This window comes from Rattus rattus, chromosome 4 (genome assembly GCF_011064425.1).
Source record: "Rattus rattus isolate New Zealand chromosome 4, Rrattus_CSIRO_v1, whole genome shotgun sequence".
Taxonomy (NCBI): Eukaryota; Metazoa; Chordata; class Mammalia; order Rodentia; family Muridae; genus Rattus; species Rattus rattus.
Genome location: NC_046157.1, coordinates 137329058 through 137343721, shown reverse-complemented (window position 1 = coordinate 137343721; position 14664 = coordinate 137329058). Strand labels below are relative to the sequence as shown.

At 43.1% G+C, this 14664-nt stretch overlaps 1 pseudogene; it reads left to right on the top strand.

Moving 5' to 3' along the window:
• Positions 1–12914: 12914 nt before the first annotated feature.
• Positions 12915–13301, top strand: LOC116898197 (annotated as a pseudogene).
• The last annotated feature ends 1363 nt before the right edge of the window (positions 13302–14664 follow it).

Genomic DNA, 14664 nt, shown 5'->3' with positions numbered 1-14664 from the left:
AGTCAGACAGATATTAAAATGAGCACTGGCCTTCCTCCATACTGAGAGGTAATAAGTGTGCACAGCTCTCTGGTCTCTGGTGTCTATTGAAGCTTCATACTTCATGATCATTGTGTTTGATTACTGCTTTCATTACTATAATCCTGAGTTTACAAAAAGACATTGCACCACGGGAAGCTCCATGAGCTGTCCATCTTAAGTTATTTTTCTCATTGCCATAATAAATATCCTGCAAAAGCAACTCGATAGAGAAAGGATTTATTCGGGCTCGCAATTTGAGGGTACAGTTCACCATAGTTCAGAAGTCATGACACCAGAGTCGAGGCAGCTGGTCACATTGTATCCATAGTGAGGAAGCAGAGAGAGAGATAAGTGTCGGGAATCAGCTCAATTTCTCCTCTTTCTATATGGTCCGGGACCTCTGCCCATTGGATGCTATCATTCACAATTAGGGTAACTCTTTCCACCTCAATTAATCACATCTAGACAATTTATCACAGGTATGCCTACAGGCCTGTCTCCTAGGTGACCTAGATGTTATTAAGTTGACAATATTAACCACCACACTGCCCTATTCCTCCAAGTCATTTGTAAATATTTCTCCTGAGACTTGATCTCACAAAGACTGATTCCAGAGCCGTTATATTTCCCATGGGACTCAACCACAAAGCTTTCCTGAAAGCTTACCAAATGTCTTGGTTTTTCTATCTCCATGCAAAGCCACTGGTAGAGCCCACTGTCCTCCACTGTCTCCAAAACATTCATGCAAGACTGGCTGGTGTTACATACACCTTGCCCCATTGCAAGCATATATACATGCAGAAAAGCCACCAATCTATGTGAGTCATTACTAAAGGAAATGCTAAGCATTGCTCTAAAAGATTAGATGACATGAAGGATCCAGCAAGTCAAGAATCAACAAGGGAAAATGTTTACAGCATATAGGACCAAAGACTAATTTTCCCCATTTATATAATGTTCTTAGAAATTTGCCCATTCCCCCAATAGGATTTTTTATATATGAAATATATGTGTGTATATAAGTATGTGTGTGTGTGTGTGTGTTTAAGAAAATCAGAGGTTCAGATCCATTTAATTATGACTTAATCATAACTAAAGAAACACTGTTTGAAACCACAGCATGGTTTCACACTTATTAGATTGAACAAACTTTGTAAGATCGATGCCTGGTCTTAGAGAGCATAGGAAACAAGTCCATAAATGAACTATAGTTTAGGAGATAATTAGTGAAATTTTGAAAAGACATTCTCAAATTCACACCTTTGCCCAGGAAAGAAACACTGTCAATGGGGGTCCTTTGAAATCACAGGGTAAAAATGGCAAAGCTGAAGCGAGTCTGTGAGGATTGTTCCTCTGCATCCCACTTAAAAGGCACCACACATCTTCCACTGTGTTTGCCTGGAGGTTGCTATAGCAACAGAAGGCCCAAGGAGCTGATTTTCTGTTCAATTCTTGCTACGCGATGCACAAGTGTCGTGTGCATAGATGTTCAAGTAAAAGGAAAAACTTGGAATGCCCAGAAGAGATTTACAACTAAGCTTTCTTTCTGCAAAGTAAAACATTGTCCTTGCTTCATTTCTGGTTGCAAAAAAATGGGCCATGCTTTCTTTTCTACAGCTAATTGTCATGCGATTCGCCCACATTCTAGAGAGCTCTAATGCCTTTTTGATAGTTCATATAGCTTTAGAATAAATTTCCTTTAAGACCATTTTTAGGCCTAAAATAGTAGCTGTTGCACTAGAACTCCCTCTCTTTTGAGTAAGAAAGGTAATTTTTAGACATTGTTTTAAATTGTCCATCTATAACTCTCTAGAAGGCGAATACCTATTTTAAAGTCATTAAGTCTTGCCTTTGAAATCCAAATACACAAAATATATTGACTTAAACTCTGTTGGTTGGCTATATTAACTCTAATTATCTTCCATAGCAACAATTTACTCAGCCAATGAGGGTAATAACCACAGGGCGGACTGAGCTGAAGAATAGAGGCAGTTTATTTCATGTAGTTTTGCCTAATTTGGTTTACCCTTCATATCTGTGGAAATTTGCCAAGAGCTAAAAGTATTGTGGCTGTTTGGGGGTAGGGAAGCAATGAGAATTCATCAAGATAAATGGTAGCACACTCCTCATGCACCTCACATATATGTCTGAACTGATTTCCTCAGATGATGCTCTCATGAATATTAGAAATAGCTATTTTCACAACCAGCTCCTGTATTCTTGTCTTGATTCAGCTGCTACAGAGTCTGCCTCGCCGCCCCCCCTCCCCCGTGTTAAAGATTCTGAGTCTCATGTAAAGCTATCTAGTGCGGAACATCTTCCACAACAGTTTTACTATTTTTCTAGCCTATGACCACTCTTCCTCTAACGTCTGCTTCCAAGGAATTACCTTGATTTCTTTGCTTGCTGTTTGCTTGCTTGCTGCTTGACAGGTAGATGTAAAACCCAGGATATGCTAGGCAAGTGTTCTGCCAGTGAACTATATTCCCAACCTTTGGTAATATGCAGTACAGGCTAGCCTTGAACTCAGGATCCTCTGGCCCAGCCTTATGAATCCTATAAGTAAGAGGACTTGACCATACTTTCCAGGAAGCCTCTTTCTGATAGTAGGGATCTGTTATCCCTGTTTCTACCTTCTTGTTTTCTGTCACTCTTTGTCCTGAAGCCTGGGAGCTTCCTCTAGAGGGTCTGCACACTGCCACAAGGGGACTCAATGATTCGCAAACGTCCTCTCCCCACTCTCTTCACAAGAAGGTAAGAAACTGCCTAAGAAGTAAAAACTATCCGGTCTAGGTGATGGCACACACCTTAAATCCCAGCACTTGGGAGGCAGAGGCAGAGTCTCTGTGAGTTCAAAGCCATTCTGATGTACAGTGAGTTCCAGGACAACCATGGCTATGAAGAAGGAAGAGGAAGAGAAGGAAGATAAGGAGGAGGAGGAGGAGGAGGAGGAGGAGGAGGAGGGAGGAGGAGGAGGAGGAGGAGGAGGAGGAAAGAATGGTCTGGGTCACATGCCTGTGCTCTTCTAAGCCAATCAGTTAGCATCAACTGCAGCACAGGCCTTAGGAGCTGACCTTCCTAGGCATTTGCCTGTGGGAGGCGATCTGAACCAATGACCCCAAGAGAGGGAGATGCTTGCTTATATGGGAACCACTCAGGGAGTCTAGAATCAAGGCTGAAGCAGGCAAACCTAGCAAATGGCTTAGCAATCTGGAATTTCACTTGGTTTGGGACATGCATGCCTTCTAATAAAACATTTAGTAGTCTGAGACCATTACCTATACATATGGCACACACACACACACACACACACACACACACACACACACACACACACACATCTAGCAATGCACCTAGCAGTCTGTTAGTAACATAGGACCCCCAACTGCATCCAGCTGCAAGCTACATATACATTCCACTCTGGACAATGGATTAAATTTCTCCTCCCTTTAATGACCATCAAACGAACTCTGTCTATTCAAACAAATTCCCAATACATTTGAACACATCTGAAAGCTGCGGGCCATGAGCCCATCTAGCCTGCACTAGTTTTGTGCGCATGTGCAATAAAGGCAAACTATGCCCTCAAAAATGAACCTATAGAGAGAATTCCCTATTTGCTATCTTATGCCTACACATAATTAGGTATAGGTATGATTAAAACCAGCTGGGTTGTGGGAATGCACATGATCAGTACATAACTTAATCTGTCAGTCAAGATGGGGAACCACCAACACTACACCCCTTGGCAACCAAGCCCCTCCCCCTCCCCTTATGCTGCATACAAGAAAGCCCCAGACAATTACCAGGGCCTTTAAGCTCCTCCCTGTGGCCTGCTTCACTGTTGACAGTGTATTTCTGACCTGCACTATCACTTCCCTTCGGATAACATTGCCTTGCTACTTGTAGGAATCTGTGAGAGCCTGGAGGCACTTGGCCCAGACTCTAACCACTAGTCACAAGGTTTCTGGGAGCCAATAGGAACTTATTAGATAACATCCAAAGAGAAGGAAATTGAATTTTAGCCATCTTGAATTGTGAACCATTCTAAAACATTTTCTAGAAGAAAAGAAGGAAGGAAGGGAGGAAGGAAGGAAGGAAGGAAGGAAGGAAGGAAGGAAGGAAGGAAGGAAAGAAGGAAAGAAGAGAGAGAGGAGAGAGAGAGGAAACAAAAAGAGAAAAAGAAAAGAGAAGAAAAGAAAAGAAGAACTGGGGCTGGTGGCTCCATGTTCAGGCAGCCAGGGAGAAGCTACAACCCAAATCTACTCCATTTCCCCCATGAGATATTGTCCTCTTTGGGACCAGACAGAGAAATGAAGACCCAAAGCCTCCAGTGGCTAAATTCCTAAAATAAAGAAGAATCGGAAAAGTGTAAAACAGCAGCGAGCCCGGGAACTTCAGACTTCCAATACTGAACGAATGCCTGGTGGAGCACACAGCGCTAACCTCGTCATGCCTGCATTTCTATATCAAATTATTATTAATGAATAATAAATGAAAAATCTTCTTAATGAATAAAGTCCCATTGTTTGGTGTAAAATTACTCTCTCGCTGCATAATTCTTGAAGAGAGTTCTAAATGTATCAGTGGGAACAAGAGGTACCCGGCATGACAATCAAAGAAGTCAGTTTGCAGTTACAGCTTTTAAAGAGTACAGTTCTCTCACAAGAATGGTGTGTGTGTGTGTGTGTGTGTGTGTGTGTGTGTGTGTGTGTGTATCCACATACATACATGCTGAGAAGCACACGTAGAGGTTAAAGGGCAACTCAGATGTTTGTTCTCCATCTACCTTGTTTGAGACAAAATCTTTGTAGTTCACTGCTGCATATGCCACAAGCGTTCCTGGATTCTCATTTCCCTCCCCGCCCCCCAGCTCTCTGCAGAAGCTCGGGATCACAGGCGTGCACTACTCTGGCTGGCTCTTACCTGGGTTCTGGGATGCAACTGGAGCCTTCATGCTGGCCCAGCAAGTGCTTTACCCACTGAGTCATCTCTCCAGCCTAATCCTCTGATTCTGCTCTACTATTAATATGTAGGGATGTCCCTGTAGTCTAAAGCTTATGTATAATTCCTCTGTTTTTCTCTTTTACATTTTATCTCACACATCCGGTTTTCTGAAAGATGTCCCCATGGGCTTCTGCCAGTCTCCAGTGTGATGTTATCTGTCAAAATGCATCACTTCGTCCCTGTTCAAATTCAACAGAACTGGTAGAGTGCACTCCCCGTCACCGTTCCCGCTTGAGTTGTACGCAGGCTATAAACTCAGACGGTGTTCCTAGGGATGTGGTGGAGAAGAGGTCTAATCCACATAAGGGTGGAAGAGGTAGAGTCCCGTGAAAGCCACCAGAATGTTTCTGTTTCCAGAAAGATTCATCAGTGCTTTAGCCGTCAACTGGGAGTGTTGGCTAACACACACACACACACATGCACACATACACACACACACACACACACATACACACACACATACACACACACACACACGCACACACACACACACACACACACGCACACACACGCACACACACACATGCACACACACATACACACACACATACACACACACATACACACACACCCCTCCTCATTCAAGTTTAAAATCAGATATTTCTTTTTTGATTGGTTAGCTAGGTTTTGTCTGTCTGTCTGTTTTTCATTTGGTTGCTTGTTTTGTAGTTATTTGAGAATAAAAGTTATACTACTGAGAGACATAGCTCAGTGGTAAAGCACTCAACCAGAACGCATGAAGCCTCATGTTCAAACAAACAAGAACTTCCGTGTATGCTTTTGTTCTGTTGCTTTTTTTTTGTCTTATTGATTGTTTTAACCTTTGCTTTTATCTATTTTTTTTTATTTATATGAATATGCTGTCTTCAGACACACCAGAGGAGGGCATCAGATCCCATTACAGGTGGTTGTGAACCATCATGTGGTTGCTGGGATGTGAACTCAGGACCTCTGGAAGAACAGTCAGTGCTCTTAACCGCTGAGCCATCTCCAGCCCTTAGCCTTAGTTTTTAAGGTTGGTTTTTTTTTTTTTTTTTTTTTTTTTTTTTTTCCTGAGAGGGAGAATGATTAGGGAAGTGAAAGAACTTGGGAAAAGAGAGAGAGGAAAACAATATAATCAAAATATATTGTATGTGAAAAAAACTTAAAAAAAAAGAAACAATTTAAGTACTGTAAGCACCCAGGTGAGAAGACAGAAATTATAAGAGAACTTTGGTCAACCACATGAAAGGGTGAGGATGCTGGGGCCATCTCAACAGAAGCAGCAGACACATGCAGGACTAAGCAGTGTGTTCGAGTGGTGGCTGTGGCAGAAGCTGTGTGTGTGAACTGTGGACACACCGTGGCAGAACTGTGGTAAGAGATCTCACCTGTGGCAAGAGTCTGTGATGCTGGTGCAGCGGAAGTGCTGAAAGAGTGCAATGGCCTCCCACTCGAACACACAGCCACTTGGTACTGTCTTACCACTGCACGGCATCAGGGACTCTTAGAAGCCCTGCACATCCACTTGACACAAGACGATTTGAGGTCTTTTCCTCAGGCCTCATATATGTAGATATATACAGATACAGACATCATACATACATGCATGCATACATACATACATACATGCATGCATACATACATGCACACACACATACATGTCTCCCAAAGCTAAAATCCAGCAATGTCAGCAATGTCAGCAGTGAAGAGTACTGTGGTTGGAGCAGACAGCAACCATATAAAACTAAGGTCTCTCATTCCTTGAATCTTACCCTTCTGCTAAATTTGAAAATTGGTAAGAAAACTATTTTTCTTCAGCTCCCTATCCTAAACGGACAATTCCCCTTTGGGGGGTGTTATTAGTGGGCCCCCATGAGGAGCAGTAAATAGCCAGTGCCTTGGAGCACACGGTTTTTGGCTCTGAGGCTTTCCACTGGGACAGTGGGGTTACATGAGGTCTACAAAAGGACTCAGGAAAATTATGCTTTTAAGATTGTACCTAGTCTTTTCAATGGCTGACTAACCACTTGGGCATTTATTTCTGTCCTAAGTGAGGGAAAGTCTCTTTTTTCTACACTACAATATTAATAAAAGTGGATCTCAGGCTGGTAAGATGGCTCAGCAGGTAGGAGCGCTAAACCAGAATTTATGGCCAGAAACCAACAGTGGAAAGAGGAAAATTAACTATGGAAAGCTTTCCTCTGACCACCAGATGTACCATATGACATGGGCCCTACACAGACACACACACACACACACACACACACACACACACACACACACACACACACAGAGAGAGAGAGAGAAAGAGACAGACATACAGAGAGAGAGAAAGAGAGAGACAGAGACAGAGACACAGAGAGACAGAGAGACACACCTTTCTAATATCAATAATAAATTTTTTAAAAAAGATTTTCCTCTACTATTCTGTTAAAACTTGTACTGAGAGCTCTTTGGTCAGAATTACCTGCTTCTGCCTTGGTAACAAGTCTTTTAGGCTTAGCATGGCCTTCATAGTAAAGTCACTTTAAGTCTGACCATTACTTTCTGTTCCAAGGACCCACAGCCAGAGCAAATGTTTGCCCTCTTGCCCTACTGACTGGCAGTCGGTAGATGCTAAAAAGGATCTGGGCTCTCTAGGACCTGTCCAATTTAGGAGAGGGAGGTTTGGCAGCCTAGGTGACAGGAAACAGCACACAGCACAGACACACATCAGCAGTAGTGGGACCGTTTCAAATGATGTTCTGTAATAGAAGGTCCAGCCTGTTAACCCAGAGAGATGGTGGCAGCATGTTGAATGCCCAAAGGTGACCACATGGCCTGCTCACTGTGTCAACCATTGTATTTTCTTCTACTTTCATCTTGAGGGAAGTCCCTGTCAAGCTAGTAGCCATGGTTTCTAGCCAGACTCTGGGTTCCAAGGAAGGTAGTCAGAGATCTGCCTCTCATGCCCTAACACTAAGGTTGTGCGCCATGTCTAGCACACGGGGAGCTTGTTGTACTGGCAGATGCCCCTGTAATTCCAGTCTGACTTGAGTCTAGTCGATTTCCACGAACACAGACCCTATCTGCGAGAGCCTGGTTCTACTGAAGCAGGGCCACAGGTGCTTCGAAGCACAGGAGGCAACAGAATCATCTTGTCATTTATAGAACCACCAGAGTGGGAGTGCTACCCACAAGAGCTGCTGGAAACTCTGGAGAGGACAAGATGTTCAACCTACAGAAGTAGGGGGACTATGATATGAGTACCTACCATCCCTTATCTGCAGAGTACAAGTGCAGAGAACCATCAAGTCCTGCTTCAAGGTCTATGGAGTTGCTACCCCACAGGACAGGCACCACCATGTGCTTATATAGGAGGAAGCATGGATGGTGGTGTGAGAAGCATTGAGTGTACTGGGCAGATGAAAAGCGTAGGGTCTTGGAAGAAGCTCTGACCTAGGGTCCTTGTCCTTTTCTAAAGAAATATGTTATGAGGTGGTTATGTTGCTGAGGATTTCGGGTCCTGTACCAAGCTGGAATGGCAAAAACTGAGGCTCGAGTGCAAAAAGACCTTCTTAAGTCCCACTACCTGGCCAATTGGTAACTATCAAAAGGGTATTGATAAGAAAAGCTCCTTCGTATCAGTTCTATATTTAATAAAGACTTGCAAAGCTTTCAAAGCTGACCAAGGCTGGGGAGAGAGCTCAGTGGGTAAAAGAGCTTGCTGCTCAAACATGAGGACCTGAGTTCAAATCCCAGGACCCATGTAAGGCTGGATGCCATAGCATGCATCAGTAATGCTGGTGTAATCCTTACCACAGGAAAGTAAGATGCCAGGCAGAGAGAAAGGGAGAATCCATGGGCACTCAAAGACCAGGTAACCTTGTCCATACAAGGAGACTCTGTCTCTAAACAATATGGAAGGCAAGGACATCCAATGTTGTCCTCTGACCTCCACACATAAATGCACATGAACACACTCACACATGTTCACACACACACACACACACACACACACACACACATATTGAAAATATAAAGATGACAGGACTGTTGTGGTTTGCCTTGCCAAGATATAATATAGATGACATGGTTAATGAACAGAATTGATGGACTGGGTGATCAGCATATTGTTGGTTTTGTAAATTGCAGAATGGTAATAATGATGCTTAGTTCACCTATGTATAGGGAAAAGGTTTTTTAACTGGACAAAAAGGGGGAAATGTTGTGGTTTGCCTTGGAGTTTTCTCTGAATTTGTGGAATAAAGGCAAGAGGGTGAGATTTGGGCAGAGGGAGGAGTTAGGAGTGAGAGGGGGATTAGATTCAGAGGTTAGGTTGAGAGAGGACAGTTGGGGACAGTTGAGCCAGTGGAACCTGAGCAGGAGGGGGGGAGGATGGAACAGTTTAAAAGAGTGAGCAGAAGAGAAGGAAGCTAGGAGGAAAAGGGGAACGGTTTAGAGATACGATGGGGAACTGAGAAGAGTTAGAGGAGACAGGAGATGGAGAGAGAGGAGAAGCTAGAAGTCGTTGTAAGAGAAAGAGAAACTAAAGCATGAAAGAGTTGATATATTTGGGAGAGTGAGTAAAGAAAGTTTAGAAACACGATGGGGAACTGAGAAGAGTTAGAGGAGACAGGAGATGGAGAGAGGGGAGAAGCTAGGAGTCGTTGTAAGAGAAGGAGAAACTAAAGAAAGGAAGAGTTGATATATTTGGGAGAGTGAGTAAAGAAAAGAGAGAGAGAGGGGAGAAGCAAGGAGTCGTTGTGGGAGAAGGAGAAGCTGGAGACCTGGCAAATAAAAGGTGCAAGGGATAGATGGTACCGGGCTTTGTATGTTTAAGTGGGCAATTATATCTTACCAATTGGATCTAAGATTGTTGTGTGGTGTGTTCTTTTGTGTAAGAGTCTCAGTATAAGAAAGTGTGTGGCTGGGCTGTGTTTCTGCCAAGATATCCAGCAGATATCTGGGGCACTGAGGTGTGGAACCCTAGCAGGGTAAAACACCCCAAGAGAGGAAAAACATTTACCGTTTCGTTTTTATTTTTATTTTTTTATTTATTTACAACAACACAGGACCAAGCACGTCACAGTATCCTTTGAGGACGTGACGAAGGGACCGTGCTCTGAAGCACTTGATGCCTTGGCTATTTCACATGTTGCTCCTCTGAAGACCTAGGGTCCAATCAGCATGCGAACAGCCTGAGTCCACCCAATGATTTTAATCGTCTCGTTTACTGTACAACAGGCGCAGCCTGCCAAAGCTTACTCTAATTCTGAATCCCATCTCGCCATTCTCTATCGCTTCCAAAACAGAGGAAATAGTCCAACTCCGTTCAGCTCAGCAAAGAAGATCTTGAATTAAACCTGGATTGTGAATGATGTCGAAAAGACAGCTTCGGGGAGCTCTCATTTAAAATGCAAATGAGATGTTAAGCAGAGAACAAGGGGAGGAGAATTAGTTCAAAAGACACATTTCTGTTATGATAGCTTCACTTGGTGCCATAATGACAGATTCTAACCCGTGATTAATTTAACCAGTCACATGAGTCAACCTGCCAGTTATGTCAAACTGACTTGGCTCGAACAAAGAATTCTGAAAATAGTTCCAACAGATGTGGAAGCGAAGGGAGAAAAAGAGGATGAGGAAGAGGGGGAAAGCAAGCAAAGGTGAGTGGAGAGGGGACCAGAATGTGAAGCACTCCATTTCAGTGCCATGACCTCAGCACCAAGAGCTTTGCAACACAAGCAACTCCTGTGGTGGTGGCTCTCCTGTAATCCCAGCACTCGAGAGGCAGAGGCAGGCTGATCTCTGAGTTCAACACCAGCCTGGTTTGCAGAGTGAGTGAATTCCAGGATAGCCAGGGCTACACAGGGAAACACTGTCTTGAAAAACAAAACGAAACAAAACAGAAGTAAACAAACTCTCATTGAGATATTGCTTGTTCGTGCTCAGTTGTTCAGAAATGCAAATTTTAATGGTCATCTCTAAATACAGTGTTATTTAAAGGATACCAGGTGATCCATTTTGCCCATCTCCACCCCTTATGTTTTACACTTTCAACCAGACATACACCTGAAATCCTCAGTATTACAACCCTTTCATTAAATCGATTACTGTCTGGAAAATGTATAGACTTTGGTGTTTCTACTTGGTGGCTGTTGCCAGGGCACTTTGTTATCTGACTGCTTAGACATCCCTCTACTGACACCAGAGCTAATTGAATTTGTAATGCCTACAGCTTCTACCTCTGTAAATCTCTAGACTGTTGACATGCATTGAGTTAAATATGTATATTTTTAAAGATACAAATATTTAAAGTGCCAGGCACAGTGATCAGTGCCTGCAATCCTGGTTTCTTGAGAAGGTGAGGCAGGAGGACCAAAGATTGAATTCAGCTAATGAAACATAAGGAAACCATATATATATGGATTAGGGCTAGGGAAAGAAAGACACAGATAAAGGTGCACACACCTTTAATCCCAGCACTTGGGAGTCGAAGGCAGGCCTATCTCTGTGAGTTTGAGATTAGCCTGGTCTGCATGGCAAGTTCTAGAACTGTCAAGGGTACATAGAGAGACTCTGTCTCAAAAATTAATCAATTCCATATATACTGTTATATGGGATATATATATTTCAAAGAGAATCAAAGACATAAATGTAAGAGCTAAAACTATAGAAATCTTAGAAGTAAATACATAAGTTTTATGATATCCAATTCTAAAGTCATTTCTTGGATATAACATGAAAATGTTATATACATATATATATATATATATACATGATATACATGACAAAAGAAAAGACAGAGATGAACATAAAACATTCACATCTCATAGGACATTGCTAACAGTGGAAAGGAACTGGCATGGGAAGAAATGGAAATCATGCCTCCCATAGATCAACATCCAGGACACCAAGAACTCCTGACTCCAAAAGGGAAACAAACGACACAATTTCTTAAATGGGTACGAAATGGGTGGCATGAATGAAATTGGCCCCTTATGGGCTCATATATTTGAATACTTGGTCTGACACATAGCTGGTGAGACTGTTTGGGAAGGACTAGGAGGTGTGGTCATGTTTGAAGAGGTTGGACATAGAAGTTTCCAGTGTCTCCCTCTCCGCCTCATGCTTCTGTATCAAGATGTGAGCTCTCAGCTCTTCTGCTGCCATGACTTTGCACGGCCACCATCGTAAACTCTTTCTTCTATAAGTTGCTTTGGTCATAGTGTCTTCTTGCAGTAATAGTAACTAAAATCATGGGCAAGGGGCTTAAATATAATCTCACCCAGATAAACAAATAGTCAAAAGCCCACGCTGAGATGCTCAGAGTCTCTAATCATTTGGAAATGCTGACTAAAACTGCTGGTTACCATCCCGTGTATTAGGATGACTATGAAAAGAAACTTTGAGGTCAGCACTCAGGAAGCTGAGGCAAGAGGATCACAAGTTTGAGTCCCGCCTGAGACGTAGAGTGAGTTTATGTCAAAACAGATATTGGAAGAAAGGAAAGGAGGGAGGGAGCAAGGAAGGTGGGGAGGAGCATTTTAAAATTAATTGGCCTGTGGTGTGGTGGTGATGGTATGTGTGTGGTGTGTATGTGTGTGTGTGTGTGTGTGTGTGTGTGTGTGTGTGTGCGCGCGTGCATGCGTGCGAGCATGTCCAAGTAGCTCCTGGGCAGATGTGCACATGCAACCTTCCAGGGGCCAAAGCCATGTAGCCAAAAACTACCCCATCAGATAGTACATGAATAAGCAGCTTCGTTTCTGGAAGCAAGGACTCTGGTAGCTCTACCCCCAATATCCCGAAGAAAACGAATCAAATGTCATTTACAATCTACCATAGGCATGCAACAGAACAGCCTCAAAAGAGGAAGAAACTTGAGCCCGTTCCCAGAAGTGCATCTGCATGTCTCAGACGAGATGGCTTCAAGGTTACTTCACGGAGTAGGAGCTTTCGTGGCGCAGTCCCTGAGGGCCCACGGCCCTGTGGTGCAGCCCAGACCCACTCCATGGCTTCTGGAGGTGGTGTCCCTATTGATGAGGAGCAGGATACCGGGCCGGAGAGGAAGATCATGATAGCAGCGCAGAAGGGACTGGACCCATACAATAGGCTACTCCAAAGGCAGCTTCGAGCGTCAAGGAAGACCCTAATCTAGTCCCATCCATCGCAACAAGAGAATAGCGGGCAGCATCTGTGAAGAGGACAACTACACTGTCATCTGGTTTTGGCTGCACAGAGGCACGAGCCAGAGATACCCGGACTGTGGAACGCATTACAAGCTGGTACCCCACCAAATGGCCCACTGAGCCCGCCCCTGTAAAGGAAAACTAGCCATCCCACTGGCTTCTCGCATGGCTGGCTAGTCTGATTTATATGTTTTTGTTTTTAATATCGAGAGCACCTATCTCTTTTTCTTTTTTTCTTTTCTTTTTTTCGGAGCTGGGGACCAAACCCAGGGCCTTGCGCTTGCTAGAGCACCTATCTCTTGATACTGGCTTGACATCAACTTTATAAAACCAGTGTAGAGTTGTTAGATTTTTATTTAAAAAAATGTTAAAGCTTTAAAAAAAAAAAAAAAGAGGAAGAAACTTCCGGCATGCCATAACTCGGCTGAACCTTGAGGACATTAGACTAAGAGGTACCGGCCAGTCACAGAAGAACACATACGGGGTGATCCACCTACACAAGGAACCTGGAATAGACAAAGTAGACAGAAAACAGAATGGCAGATATTGGAGTATGAGAGGAAGGTAAGACTACAGAGTTGATTAATAAAGAGGAAGTCCATTTAGGAAGATGAAAAGGTCCCAGAGAGGGACAGTGGTGATGATCATGGGTATGGCATTAGAACTACTTAATGCCCCTAAGCTGTGTACCTATATTGACTAATATGTTCATTTTTGCGTAGTATTAGATTTTATCACAGTAAAAATGTAAACGTCAACTACAAGGAAACGTGGGCACGACTGAAGCTGCTCTCTGTCATAAAGGAGGACACTAAGTCAGGCTTGGCTAGCTGCACAAAGATTATTTTGGGAGCTTGGCTGAAACACTAAGCGCCTCATCAAGCTTCTAACTTCAGACTGTCCTTATGTTCCTGAGGCTGTCTAGTGTGCAGCCTGGTTTGAAGGCTGCTAGCCTGTAATTTCACCACTCGGAATTTACAAGCCGAAAAGCAATTATTCATCTTTTGTTTGCAATGACTCAGTCCTTAGAAGACTAACTTTATATAATGAAATTTAGATGTGAGGCTATCCCTTAAACTATGCTATTAAATATAACTCAATTCTTACAAACATTGTGTTAAAATCTCTTGAATATCTGTAGAATGCTTCTTCAACTAGCAAAGAAGTCTGCCCTCTGTTATCTTGGCTGACACTAGCCTTCTGGGAATGCTCGACTTTATACTCATGGACACATCATGATTTACATTTTGAAAATCAACTTCCACCTGAGATAATCAATGCCTGTTCAATGAAAGCACTACCCAGTGATTACACGCCATCTGCATCCACAGACTCATCCATTATTAACAGCTCTGGGAATTTATATTATTGATCAGCATCTTTCTGGAGCCAGGAAAAAATTTTCAATTACGTGCTAAATTAAAAGCTTGCAGATGTCTACAGGCAATTCGTGATAAGTGGTAACACATGGTTTAATGGAAAA